The sequence below is a fragment of the Phoca vitulina genome, unplaced genomic scaffold (assembly GCF_004348235.1).
Source record: "Phoca vitulina isolate PV1807 unplaced genomic scaffold, GSC_HSeal_1.0 scaffold1, whole genome shotgun sequence".
Taxonomy (NCBI): Eukaryota; Metazoa; Chordata; class Mammalia; order Carnivora; family Phocidae; genus Phoca; species Phoca vitulina.
This window is the reverse complement of record NW_022589704.1, coordinates 26,169,787-26,183,638: the sequence shown is the minus strand read 5'-3', so window position 1 is coordinate 26,183,638 and position 13,852 is coordinate 26,169,787. Positions and strand designations below refer to the sequence as shown.

The window sequence follows — 13,852 nt, the reverse complement described above, 5'->3', positions numbered from 1 at the left end:
TTTTTTTAAGATTTTTAAAAAAATTTATTTTTGAGAGAGAGAGAGAGAAGGAGAGAGTGAGCATGAGTGGGGGGAGGGGCAGAGGGAGAAGCATACTCCCCGCTGAGCAGGGAGCCCGATGCTGGACTGGATGCCAGGACTTTGAGATCATGACCAGAGCCAAAGGCAGATGTTTAACCAACTGAGCCACCCAGGTGCCCTTCTCTCCTTTTTTTTTTTTTTTTAAGATTTTTTTTTTTTTTTTTGAGAGAGAGAGACTCTTTTCTTTCTTATACTTTGCAACCATTTAATATCTTTTCCTACCTTTTTGCTTTTGTTTCCATGCCTCCCTTTGCCTGGAAAGCCGTCCTCTTCTGTATGAGCCAGAGCCGAACTACTTTAATAAACAATCCCAACATTTCAAGAGCTCGATACAATAAAAGTTTAATGTTTGCTTATATCACAATTCGTAATGAAAGTGGTAGGGAGGGAGGCGGTTGACTACATGCAGACATTTAGGTACCCAGATCTTTCCATTTTGTAACACCAGTGTCTTTGATTTGTGAGCTCTAGGGTTGTTGAGAAAGAAGAAGAAGAAAAAAAAAAAAAGGAGCAGAAAATCTAAGTGGAGACTGACTTCAGGGGCTGAGCCTGGGAGTAGCCTACATTCCTTTGACTCATGTCCCATGGGCCATAACTAGTCACATGACCCCACATGGCCTCACATCTCCCCATCAAGATTGAGAAGGCTAGAAAATACTGTCTTCCTTTGTGTTCAGGTGGAAAAAAAAAAAAAAAAAAGGTTAGTGACCTTACCGCCCTGACGCTGCCATGTCCACCATCTCCATCTGGTAAATCCTCCCAATTAAATATGATTTTCCATATTCTCTTTGATTTGTAGAGTGGATTTTCTTTGTGTTTACCTTAGTCTCCTTTTAGGTTCATTCATTCAATCAGGAACATATGAAAGCACACATTTATTGAATGCCACAGATATAAAGATGGATATGACCTGCTCCCTACCCACAAGAGCTGTCTTAGGAGAGACACAGAGATAAACAATTGTAATCTCATGTAAAACGTGCAGCTATAAAGGTATTTACAAATTGCTGATAAATCATACAGGAAATAAGTTTCTTGATGGTAAGGACTAGTTCTTATTTGTCTGTTTATCTCCACAAGTACAAAGAATTACATGTGTAGAGGGGAGTCTTGCACTTGCTAAACGTTCAATGATTTCGTTGAGTCCAAGTGAGTAAGTGATCTAATAAAGGAAGAATGAATGGATTCATAAGGACTTTGAGATATACGGAGGTGGAGTATAGAGGGACCTATACAGGTAGGGGGGTTTTGTTTTTTCGTAATTAAATATCAAAAAACATATACAAAAAGACTAAGTGAAAGTTTTAGATATGTACAAAAGATAAAATGCAAAGTCAAAAAGTCTTAAAGAATACAGGTTTCCCCCACTATTCAAAAATAGCATATTCCTATGAGCGACATAGAAGCAATAACTATTAATTTACATGCAAAAAATTTTGAGCATTCCCCAACCCCCAAAAATAACCTCTCTTAGGCTTATTTGATACCTTAGGACACACCTTGCTAAAGGATGCACAAAATAAATTGTGATAAAGCACAGATGCTCACAGAGAGAGTTCAAATCTATAGGACTTGATGGTGAGCTGCTGTGTGATCCCTGGGGAAGGAACTTGGGGTGCTCTCTAGCTGCATGGGGTGTGCACCTGTTCAATCACAGCTCGCTGCAAAACAAACAATGCTATTTTCGCTTTTCACCTTTCATCATAAAGGTGAAAATCCTTTTCTGATTTCTTTCAGTTAGTGAAAACAAGTACTGATGTTGGGTCTTTTATAAAAGCCAAGTGGCCTAATGCAAACACAGAAAGTGGGGGGAAACCTGCATTGGCAACATGCCTCCATCTGTGATCTATGAAGAGATAAATCTACAAAGCAGTAAAAACCTCTTTGTAAAATTGCACTTTTTAGGATTTTGACTTTCTCTTCAGTATACTTAGTTACAATGTTTAATGTCAGTTGGTAGCAGAAGTAACAACTTAGGAAAGTTATAAATAATCAGGGAAACGCATGCAATGGAATGTTGTTTTTGCCTGGAAGTTCTATGTCCTGCATGAAATTTTAAGAGAGAGTGCTGAGCTCTCATTTACCTATCAAAAGCTTTTACTCAAATGTGTATTGGAGGCACTTGAGGAACATGTTCAAAATAACTTGCTCCCATAGAAGATTTCATGAATCGGTCACTGGAAGGTAGAGCCCAAATCGAGAACCAGCGGTTTACTGCACCCACCTCCTAAAAGTTCTGTCTTCCTGTATTAGTTTCCTTTTGCTGGCATAACAAATTACCACAAATTTAGTGGCTTAACACAGCACAGATTTATTACCTTACCCTTCCAGAAGTCCAAAGACAAGTAAATTTCACTGGGCTAACATCAAGGATGTTGACAGGCGTGGGAGCCTCTAGGGAGAGATCTCTTTCCTCACCTATTTCATCCTCTAAAAATTGCCTTCATTTCTTGGTTCGTGGCCTCTTCAACCACTCCATTCTGCTTCTGTCTTCACATCTACTAATGAGTTGGATCCTCCTCCTTCCTTCCTTATAAGGAAGGACCTTTGTGATTACATTGGGCTCATCTGGAATCCAGAATCCACTGCTCTTAATTTAATCATTTCTGCAATAATTTTACCACATAAATTAACATATGTACACGTTCTGTGGATTAGGACAGGGACATCTTTGGGAAGCCATTATTTAGCCTACTGCATTTCCTTCACATGTAATTTTTAAAATATGAGGATTAATTTACATTTGTGAAGAGTAAATGACAAATGCATGTGAATAAAACATTTATAGGATCTGGAGCATAATCAGTAGCAAAGAAATGTTAGCCATTATGCTTATAAAGTATCTTTTTTAATAGAATTCTGATGAGTGCAGCATTGTCTTGTCTTACTGCCACATTTGTCTTGTGTATGGTTAAGTGTTCAGTGAATACTTACTACATGAGTGAATAAATGCTGAATATCTACAGTGGGTGCTTATCTACTTTTCCTTATATTCCATTGTTTCCTTCTATTCCATCATCACATGAGCCTATTTCTTATTGATATAGGTATATATACTACTGTTTCTGTTTCTCTGGAGAACCTGCTTAATATATACTGAAAATTTAGAATTCTGTTAGAATCCTGGTGGTACTTGCTTCACTCATTTTCAGTGGGAACTCAACGAGCTGGCCAGGCTAGAAGTGTGCCCTCTTATTTCATGCTCCCCACTTGTATGATCTTTCTTTTGACTTGAAGCAAGGGTAAAACAGCAATTACAGCTATAGAAAGTAAATAATGCAGATTTTGTTCCTGAATATGAAGCTATAGAATTCTTGTTTTGAAAGCTGTCAGAATTATAAAGATCCAATAATTAGGGTTAAGTAATGCATTTCCCTGAAACATAGTTCTAGGAGGGTGGATGCTTGTGAATAAACCTATTCATGCCTAATTCAGTTTCCTGCTCCATCTAGAATCATCTAGAATCACTCCATCATTAGACCAACCAGTGGTCTAATTCTTTTTTTATTTTCTTTACCAGTGGTCTAATTCTTGATTTTAGCAGGAAAATGACATTAAATATGACAGCTTTAAAATGTGTACATTTATAAATGAGGGAGCACAGTCATGTATTGGCTAGCACTTTAGCCTGAAGAGAAGTTCCCTGTAGTTCACGGCTCTTAAATCTCTCTCAAGTGGGAAAAAGAGGAGGCTGGAGGGGTAGGGGCTTATTTTCTTGTTCCTTATCTTGCCCATCCAATACTAAATACATGCTCATTAGCATGCTGTGATACAGCACTGTCTACATTACTCCTCCCCCACCTCGCATTTTTCTTTCTTACCTATCCCATTAGTTTTAAGACGTGGATTCTCAATGGATACATTATTTCTTGGTTAAAGTAAAAAGATATATGAGATCACAAAATAGAGTAGTAGATGGTTTTTCCTTTTGTGGATCATCTCTACCTTCCAGGCAGAGAGAAGAGCAGGAACAAAGCCTGGAGGGAACGCCTGGAGGGAGAACAGCTTGAAGATTTGGCATGTTTGGAATGCAATGTAATGAGTGAGTGGGAGGGTGGTGTGAGATGGTGGGGAGGGGGCAGCAATCTGTGGCCAAGTCAGGCAGGGCATTGGAACCCAGGATAAGGACTTGATTTTTTATTTTAGCATCAAAAAGGGGCCAGGACACGCCTGGGTGGCTCAGTCGTTAAGCGTCTGCCTTTGGCGCAGGTCATGATCCCAGGGTCCTGGGATGGAGCCACGCATCGCATCGGGCTCCCTGCTCCACGGGAAGCCTGCTTCTCCCTCTCCCACTCCCCCTGCTTGTGTTCCCTTTCTTGCTGTGTCTCTCTCTGTCAAATAAATAAATAAAATCTTAAAAAAAAAAAAAGGGGGGGGCCAGGGAGGGGTTGTAAGCAGGGGAGTGGAGTGATTGTTTACATTTGTGGCAAAGGGATTGGTGAGTGGTTCTGTGGATCCCAGTTAAGAGGTTACTGTGCTCTTGTAGGTGAGAGATGATGACCGCCCAGAAACAGATGTAGTGGGGATGGAAGGAAATGAATGGATTCTCAATATATATATTTTTAGAGATATAATTGACAGGGTTTGCCAACTATCTTAGTCCATTCAGGCTGCCATAACAAAATACCATGGATCGGGTAGCTTATAAACAACAGAAATTTATTTCTCACAGTTTTGGAGGTGGGAAGTCCAAGATGGGAGTACCAGGACAGTCAGGTGAGGTCTCTCTTCCAGATTACAGACTTCTCATTTTATCCTCACGTGGTGGAAGGGACAAGAGATCCTTCTGGAGCCTCTTATATAAAGGCACAAATCCCATTTATGAGAGGTCCACCCTTATGACCAAAGCACTTCCCAAAGGCCCCATCTCCTAATACCATCACATTGGGTTGGGATTTCAATAAATGAATTTTGTGGAGGGAGGAGGCCACAAACATTCAGACCACAGCATTAATAGATTAGATGTGGAAGTAACATCTCACTCGAATATTGATAGAAGCTATGGCTCATTAAGTGGTTGAAAATATGGTCACTTTACAGTCATGAAATAGCCATGGAATAGTTTATGGAAAAATCTGTCATTTCTTGTCACTTCTACCTTGAACCGTTAAGATTTTCTCTGGTGTGGATTCTAAGTCTGTAAGACTGGTTCAATGAGTCATTCTACTCTTAAATAACATGTGACATTATTTAAACAGCAGTTACTGAGATTAGTGTTCTCTTCACACAGGAAGAAAGTCATTCTCTTGTGTTGTAAACTCCCCATTGATTTAATGCAGGACTGGAAGCTATAAAGGGTGAAGTAGGGAGGGAGGAAGGGTAGAGAGAGAGTAGATGAACTGGAGGCCAGTGAGTCAGGCCTACCGAAATGCCTTTTTTTCATTAAGTATTAGTGTTTTTAACTGAAGAGTGGGCCACTTCTGCGGGCCCAGAGGATTCGGGGGGATTTGGGATTCAGTGTGTTTCTGTTGTTGATGTTGTTGTTGTTGTTGTTGTTTTTTTAAGATTTACCCATTTATATGAGAGAGGGAGAGGGAGCAGGGGGAGGGGCAGAGGAAGAGAATCTTTCAGACTCCCCACTGAGCACAGAGCCCAACGCAGGGCCCATTCCCAGGACCCTGAGACCAAGACTTGAGCTGAAACCGAGAGTCCAATGCTCAACCGATTGAGCCACCCACGCTCCCCGGGATGCAGTATTTTTGAGCGCATCAAACCAGAGTTCTTCAGGGTCTCAGTCCTTTCTATTTTTTTTTAAATATTTTATTTATTTGAGAGAGAGAAAGAACAAGCAGTGGGGAGGGGCAGAGGGAGAGAGAGAGAGAGAGAGAAGCAGACTCCCTGCTGAGCAGGGAGCCCCATGTGGGGCTCAGTCCTAGAACCTGGAGATCATAACCTGACCAAAGGCAGACGCTTAACCAACTGAGCCACCCAGACACCCCCTTCTCAGTCCTTTCTAATCAGGGAATAGTTAGATTTACCAGGATTGAGGATATAATCTCCTCTGTACCTCTGACACCCTCATAATTAAGTCCTGGGCATCATCCTTAGTCTTGACTCCCTTTGGCATAAGAATGCCTAATGTATTCCAAAATTTTTCTTCTTATTTTCTCTGTGTATACTAAAAGGTCTTTCACAAAATCAACAAACATTGATGAATAAAAAAATTTTCAATAAAGTAGAGATTGATGGATAATCCCTCAAATTATAAACTATCCTATCTCAGCCCCCAAACCAGTATCATGATTATTGGGAAGCACTAGAGGTATTTCATTTCATTTCAAAAAGAAGGTAAGAAAAGGCGCCTGGGTGGCTCAATCGGTTAGGTGCCAGACTCTTGATTTCTGTTCAGGTCATGATTTCAGGGTCATGGGATTGAGCCCCGTGTTGAGCCCTGGAGTGGCTCCGTGCTCAGTGCTGAGTCTGCTTGAAATTCTCCCCCCCCGCCCCGCCCTGCTCACGTGCACACACACATGCTCTCTAAAATAAGTAACTGAAATCTTAAAAAAAAAAAAAAAAAAAAAACAAGACAAGAAAGCTTTTAAATAGGGTATGTGAAGGGAAGACCCTTGTTTCATCTCTAATGAGGAAATCTGGATAAATAGGCAAAAAAGCAATCGTATTTGTGTTTAGAGCTTTTGAAGAACTGTGGACATAAAGAACATTGAGTAAACTGAACTTGAGAAAGTGGTGAACCACAGAGAACCTGGGCAGCACATCAGAGAGACCTGCAGCCATTTCTAGCCCTAGGGGCAGTTGCCTTGGAAGCCAGGTGAGCAGAGAAGTCTACCAGGGCAAGGAGAAACCAACTGAACTTTTTAGTGGCTGTACACAAGCTGGTATATAGCCCAAACTCAGAGCTAATCATTCCTGTCCAGTTTACCACCATGGACTTTTGCTAAGTAAGCAGCAGTACCTCTTAAGAGGATTATGCATTGTTGGTGGGAAATGCAAATTGTTACAACCTGTAAAGAAGACAATTTAGTAATAATTGTCAAAATCACAAATGCCTATATCTTTTGACTCTGTAATACAATTTTGGGGAATTTATCCTATAGCTATACTTGTATACCCGGTAAATGATCTATAGGTACATTATTCTTTGCAACATAGTTTGTAATAGGGAAAAATGTAAATATTACAAATGTAGGGAATTGATCAATTAAATTATGTTCTGTCATGCAATATAATGTGACATGTCCATATAAAAACGAGGAAGCACTGTATGTATTAATGTGGAAAGATCTCCCAAGATATATTAAGTGAGAAAAAAAGCAAGGTACAGGATAATGTGTATGGTATGGTACCTTTATTTGATTGTAGAAGTATAAAGAATGTCTGGAAAGATATACAAGAAGCAGTAGTGGTTACTTGTTGGGGTTATTTGTGGGGAGGGGTAATGGTGGGAACTGGGTGGATGATGGACTGGGGTAAGAGAATTTTCATGGCTTATTTAAAATTTGTTATGCTATATATCACATCTTAAAGATTTAAATTAAAATTCATAGTTGAATTACAAGGAAGTCAAGGAAAGCCCAGCCATCAAAAATGAAGAGGAAAACAAATAACACAGTAAGTGGGAGTTGGAAATGTAGTTGCCTTTGGAGGCAGGACGGGAGCTTCCCTAATCTTGGTAATTATGGGCTTGAATTTAAGTGTTTATCTAAAAGGTGGGAAGTTGAAACCGAGATCCTGCATTAAATTGGAATCCTCAAAGGGCTACATGCTAAGTGAAAAGGCAAAGAAAATGCCTATTGTTGCTCGAAGAGTAGATCTTAAAAGTTCTCATCAATTGTACCTATGTGGTGATGGATGTTAACTAGACTTATTGTCGTGATCATTTTGTAATATATACATATAGCAAATCATTATCCTGGACACCTGGAACTAATATAATGTTCTATGGCAATTATATCTCAAAAGAAGAAGAAGGAGAAGGAAGAAAAGGAAAATAAAGAAAGAAAAAAAAAATTTATCCACAAGTACAAGCAGGTAGGTGATAAGGAAGCTTTTGTATCTCAACCTGGCTCTGGGTATGAGAAAAATACTTTCCTAACGGGGTGCCTGGGTGGCTCAGTCGTTAAGCATCTGCCTTCGGCTCAGGTCATGATCCCAGGGTCCTGGAATCGAGCCTGGCATAGGGCTCCCTGCTCAGCGGGAAGCCTCCTTCTCCCTCTCCCACTCCCCCTGCTGGTGTTCCCTCTCTCGCTGTGTCTCTCTCTGTCAAAGAAATAAAATCTTTAAAAAAAAAAACCAAAATACTTTCCTAAGGATTTATAACTATTGACCTGACTTTACTTGGGTTTAGGTTTCAAATATGTACCCATAAGAATGGCTAAAATTTAAAAGAATAAGACAAGGTTGTCCATTATTGCCATTATTATTTAACATTTTACTGGAGTCAAGAGAAGAATAAATAAATAAACATAAAAATTGAAAAGGAAAGGAAGACTAATTGCAGATATTATTATATATCTAGAAACCTAAGAAATCACCTAAAGAAACTATTTTGTACAATAATTTAGTAAGGTAGCAGGTAAAAAATAGTGAAAAGAAATGCATAATTTTCCTATATGTGAACAAGTAATTTTTTTTCTATGCAAATATATGTACAAGTAGTTTGAAGAAACAATAGAAAAAATATTTTGAGAAGATGGAAAGAAGACACAAATAAATGAACAACATCCTAGGGAATGTAAATGAATTAAGCTTGCCAGTTGAAAGACAGATTATCTGTTTGGATTAAAACCACTAAAACAAAAATAAACTAAAAAAAAAAAAAACTGACTGTAAGCTGTTTATGAGAGACATGCTTAAAACATAAGGACCTAGGAAGTTTGGAAGTAAAAACATGTAAAGTATGTTAGCTAAGAGTGAACCAGTAGAAAGCTAATGTCGCTGTATCAATATGAAACAAAGTAAGGGAAAATTTATTGAGAATAAAAGGGCCATTTGATAAAATATAAGTTCAATCATGATAAAAAACTTTTAGTAACCAGAAGAAGGGAACATCATAAACCCGTTAAAGGGTATGTACAATACAATCTGCAGTAAATATTACAATACATGTTGAAGTCTCGGAAGTATTGCCTTTAATTTCCTTTCTAATATCACTTCTATCCAAAATTAAATTCTAGTTATTAGAATGGTAAAATTTGGGGGTGCCTGGCTGGTTCAGTCAGTAGAGCATGGGACTCTTGATCTCAGGGTTCTGAGTTTAAGCTCCACGTTGGGTGTAGAGATACTTAAAAATAATAAAATCTTAAAAATAAAAAAGAATGGTAAAATTGGGAAAAGACAAAAGTTATAAAGATTGAATAGGAGGTACAAAAGTTATTATTATTAGCAGATAAAGATTGCCTGTGTGAAAAAATCCACAGGAATGCTGGGACAAAGTATTAGAAATAAGATCTCATAAAGTTTACTGTAAATGAGATAGATAATAAAAACTCAGTTGCTTTTGAGCACCTGGAGGGCTTAGTCAGTTAAGCATCCAACTCTTGATTTCGGCTCAGGTCATGATCGTGGGGTCTTGAAATCAAGCCTGGGTGGTGAGCTCTGCACTCAGTGGGGAGTCTGCTTGAGATTTTCTCTTTCTGGCTCCCTCTGCACCTCCCCCCTGCACTCACTCTCTCTCAAATAAATCAATAAATTTAAAAAAAAACCAAAACTTGGACCGCATGGGACTCGCTGGACCTTGGCTTCTGGGCTGCTGTTGGTCGATTTCTTTCTCCAGGGAGAAAAATGGCATTTGTTGCAGTTGATCCACAACCGAGTGTGGTGACTCGGGTAGGCCATCTTGGTGAGCTCCACATCCGACCTCATCTCCTTGGCTTATATCAGTACAAAGGATCGGTACCTGTGCTTGAAGTCTGCATGAGAGATGGCAGGGAAGGGTGTGAAGACCATCACTTCCGTGGCTGTGACGAGTGCTCTGCCCACCATCCAGAAGCTAGAGCCACAAATCGCCGTTGTCAGTACCTCTCTTGTAAGGGGCCAGATAGGATTGAAGAGAAACTGCCTATTCTGAATCAGGCAACACACCAGGTTTGCCAATGCCAGAGGTGCTATGACCAGGGCAAAAGATGATGTGACAACTACTGTGACTGGGCCAAGGATTCCATGGCCAGCACCACCACTGGCGATGTGGAGAAGACCAAGTCTATGGTCAGTGGCAGCATTAACACAGTCTTGGGAAGTGGGATGATGCAGCTGGTGAGCAGCGGAGTAGAGCATGCGCTCACCAAGTCAGAGTTGCTGGTGGACCAGTACCTCCCTCTCACTGATAAAGAACTAGAAAAAGAAGCAAAAAAAGTTGAAGGGTTTGAGATGGTTCAGAAGCCAAGTTATTACACTAGACTGGGATCCCTGTCTATCAAGCTCCACTCACGTGCCTACCAGCAGGCTTCCAACAGGAGTAAGGAAGCCAAGCAAAAAAGCAAAGAGACCATTTCTCAGCTCCATTCCCTGTTAACCTGATTGAATTTGCCAGGAAGAATGTGCATAGTGCCAACTGGAAAATTCAAGGTGCTCAGGATAAGTTCTCTGTCTCCTGGGTGGAGTGGAAGAGAAGCATTGGCCATGATGATACAGACGAATCCCACTGTGCTGAACACACTGAGTCACATCCTCTAGCTATTGCCCACAACCTGACTTAGCAGCTCCAGACCACATGCCACACCCTGCTGTCCCACATCCAAGGTCACCACAGAACATCCAAGATCAGGCCAGTCACTTGGGGGTGATGGCTGGTGACATCGACTCACGGTTCTGCAATGTTGCCTCCTTTAAGGAAGTGTCTGATGGCCTCCTCACTTCCAGCAAGGGGCAGCTGCAGAACATGAGGGAGTCTTTAGATGATGTGATGGATTATCTTGTTAACAACACGCCTCTCAACTGGCTGTAGGTCCCTTTTATCCTCAGCTGGCTGAGTCTCAGCATGCTCAGGACCAAGGTGCACAGGACACAAGCAGTCCGGAGGCCCAGCAGCCTGAGCACAGAACACGTTCAAGCTGTCCTTGTCACCACTCCATGGTGTGGCCAGCTGGAGGAAACTTTCTGTGATGTTGAAATTAACCTGCTAGACGATTCTGAATTGGGGAAGCAGCTAGCTAGAGAAAAGGTCCTCAGTTGTAGTCATTTCTAACTGGATTAAGAGCTTTATAATTTTTGGCATTAGCAGATGAGTTCCTGTTGTTTCCCTGGTGGTATGAAAAGAATGATAGGTTGGTCAGAGTCTAGCCAGGACTCCCAGAAAGTTTCAGTGCATTTACCATTGTTGCCGTTTGTTTGTATTGAATAAGAACATCTTCATGTGGGTTGTGGTGGGGGCTGGTGTCTGCTCCGGTTTGGTCTGAGCCAGCTTCATCTCACTGGTTTGTCTCACAAAGCATGACTGTACAACTTCAGTTTTTAAAATTTTTCATGAAGGAATGAGCCCTATAGATACATTTGGGTTTATTGTGTTGCATTATAGCTATAGTGTTTTAAGTATGATGATGGGTAACATTGTCCAGCTTTTGTGCAGCTGACTACAATGTGTCAATAATGCTGGGCATAAAGTTCAAAGGACAGAATGGTGGGGTGTAAGAGTGGAAGGGTGTAGACAAGGGCTAGATATTTCTTGTATTGCTTTATATGTCTATTCCAATAGTGCTAATTAAGTGCCTCATATAACACTAAAGAATGCATGTAACTGGGTGCTGATAAATTCTGGAAGCCATATGTCTGGAACACCTGGGTGGCTTCAACTAAGCCTTTTTTTTTTTTTTTCTTAAGGCTCTGGTTTTTCCTGATGGAATGACCATGGCCGTTCTATCACAGGCTACTCAGTCTCAGTTTCATTAAAACTTGTTTAATTAATAATATGTTAACAAATAAGTAAACTCACAGATAAGGTGAAGAGCTTAGTTTAAAGCCATGCTGTGTTGCAACCTCCAGAATTCACATCCTGTAATACATAATGCTATGACGGTGATTCTCGCCTAGCTGCACAATCAGATTAATATTTATAAAATGCATTTTAGAATAAAACCAGAAGATGGCAATAGAGTAACATAAATCTAAACAGTAGAGACATTTTTATGTAGTTTTATGTAGCCTTTGTCCTTCAATATGCTTATATCGGATACTTCTCCAAACTTTGTCTCAAAATACCTGCAAATAGCTTGTTACGCAAGTGGGCTGAAATGCATTCTTTAAAAAAAGAAAGAAAGAGAAAAGAAAGTCAGTAACAAAACCTTATGGAGTATCAGCATTCTCTTGTTCTGTGCAAAAGAATATCCAGGATCCTTTCTGAGCCAGGCAAGTTTTCATTTCAAAAAAGTCTATAAGAACACGAGAGGGAAGACTCTCTGGAGAAAGCACACTGGAGAGCAATCAAGAGACTTGCATGTAATTGCTTTCACTTTAATTTCTAATTTTTTTTTTTTAAAGATTTTATTTATTTATTCACGAGAGACAGAGAGAGAGACAGAGGCAGAGGGAGAAGCAGGCTCCCCGCGGAGTAGGGAGCCCGATGCGGGACTCGATCCCAGGACCCTGGGATCATGACCTGAGCCGAAGGCAGACGCTTAACCGACTGAGCCACCCAGGCGTCCCACTAATTTTTTTTTTTAAGGATTTTATTTATTCATTTGAGACACAGAGATACAGAGAGAGAGGGAGCATGAGCAGGGAGAGAGGCAGAGGGAGAAGGAGAAGCAGGATCCCCGCTGAGCCAGGAGCTCGATGTGGGGCTTGATCCCAGGACCCTGGGATCATGACCTGAGCTGAAGGCAGATGCTTAACCCTCTGAGCCACCCAGGCGCCCGCTTTCACCTTAATTTCTGAGGTGTAATATAACATAAACGATATGTACTTGGGCTTGCCAAAAGATTTGGGTTCCATCCTGATTTTACCATCTACGGGCTCTGTGATTATGGGCAAGTTTTTCTTTCTGAAACTTAATTTTCTCTTCTGTTAAATAGGAGGAATAGTAGCTGTTATCTTGTGGTGATATTGTAAGGATTAGATGAAATAACATTTAGCTCAGTGTCTGGCATGTGATAGGAAGCTAAAAAATGCTAGCTATTATTCTTCCCGCTAAATTTGGATGGAAGAAACTTGCCTTGTACAGTTGACCTTTGAACAACACAGGTTTGAACTGCACGGGTCAATTTATGTGTGGATTTTTCCCAATAAATACGGTACAGTACTGTAAGTGTATTTTCCTTATGATTTTCTTTCCTGTCTTTAGCTTACTTTATTGTAAAAATACAGTAGATAATACATCTAGCATTTAAAATATGTGTTAATCAACTGTTTATGTTAGTGGTGAGGCTTCTAGTCAATAGGAAGCTATTAGGAATTTAGTTTGGGGGGAGTCAAAAGTTGTATGCAGATTTTTGACTGCATGGGGTTTCAGTGCCCCTAACCCCCACATTATTCCAGGGTCAACTGTAGTTTTGAAAAAAATGCTAACCATTAAATTGTGTCAGACATTTTTTGTTGCTTATTAGTATGTAATTAAACAAAATAAAAGAAAAAAAAATTTCCAAGAACAGGTTGCATATTTCTATTTATGGTAGAACTATTCCCATTATGTCAGAACTAGGTAGAATCTGGTGTTTTATTTAGAGTGTTTTCCTTTCTTTGCCAGATATATTATCCTTAACACAGTGCATTCAGTCTCCTCTACTCAGTTTGTCAAGTAAATGCAAGCTCATTTCCACTCATTGATGATGTGATTATACCTTTATACAGCAGGACTGTGTGAAGTGATCTTATTTGTGTC

At 40.1% G+C, this 13,852-nt stretch overlaps 1 pseudogene; it reads left to right on the top strand.

The window, feature by feature from the left end:
* The first annotated feature begins 9,822 nt into the window (after window positions 1-9,822).
* Window positions 9,823-11,224, top strand: LOC116621589 (annotated as a pseudogene).
* The last annotated feature ends 2,628 nt before the right edge of the window (window positions 11,225-13,852 follow it).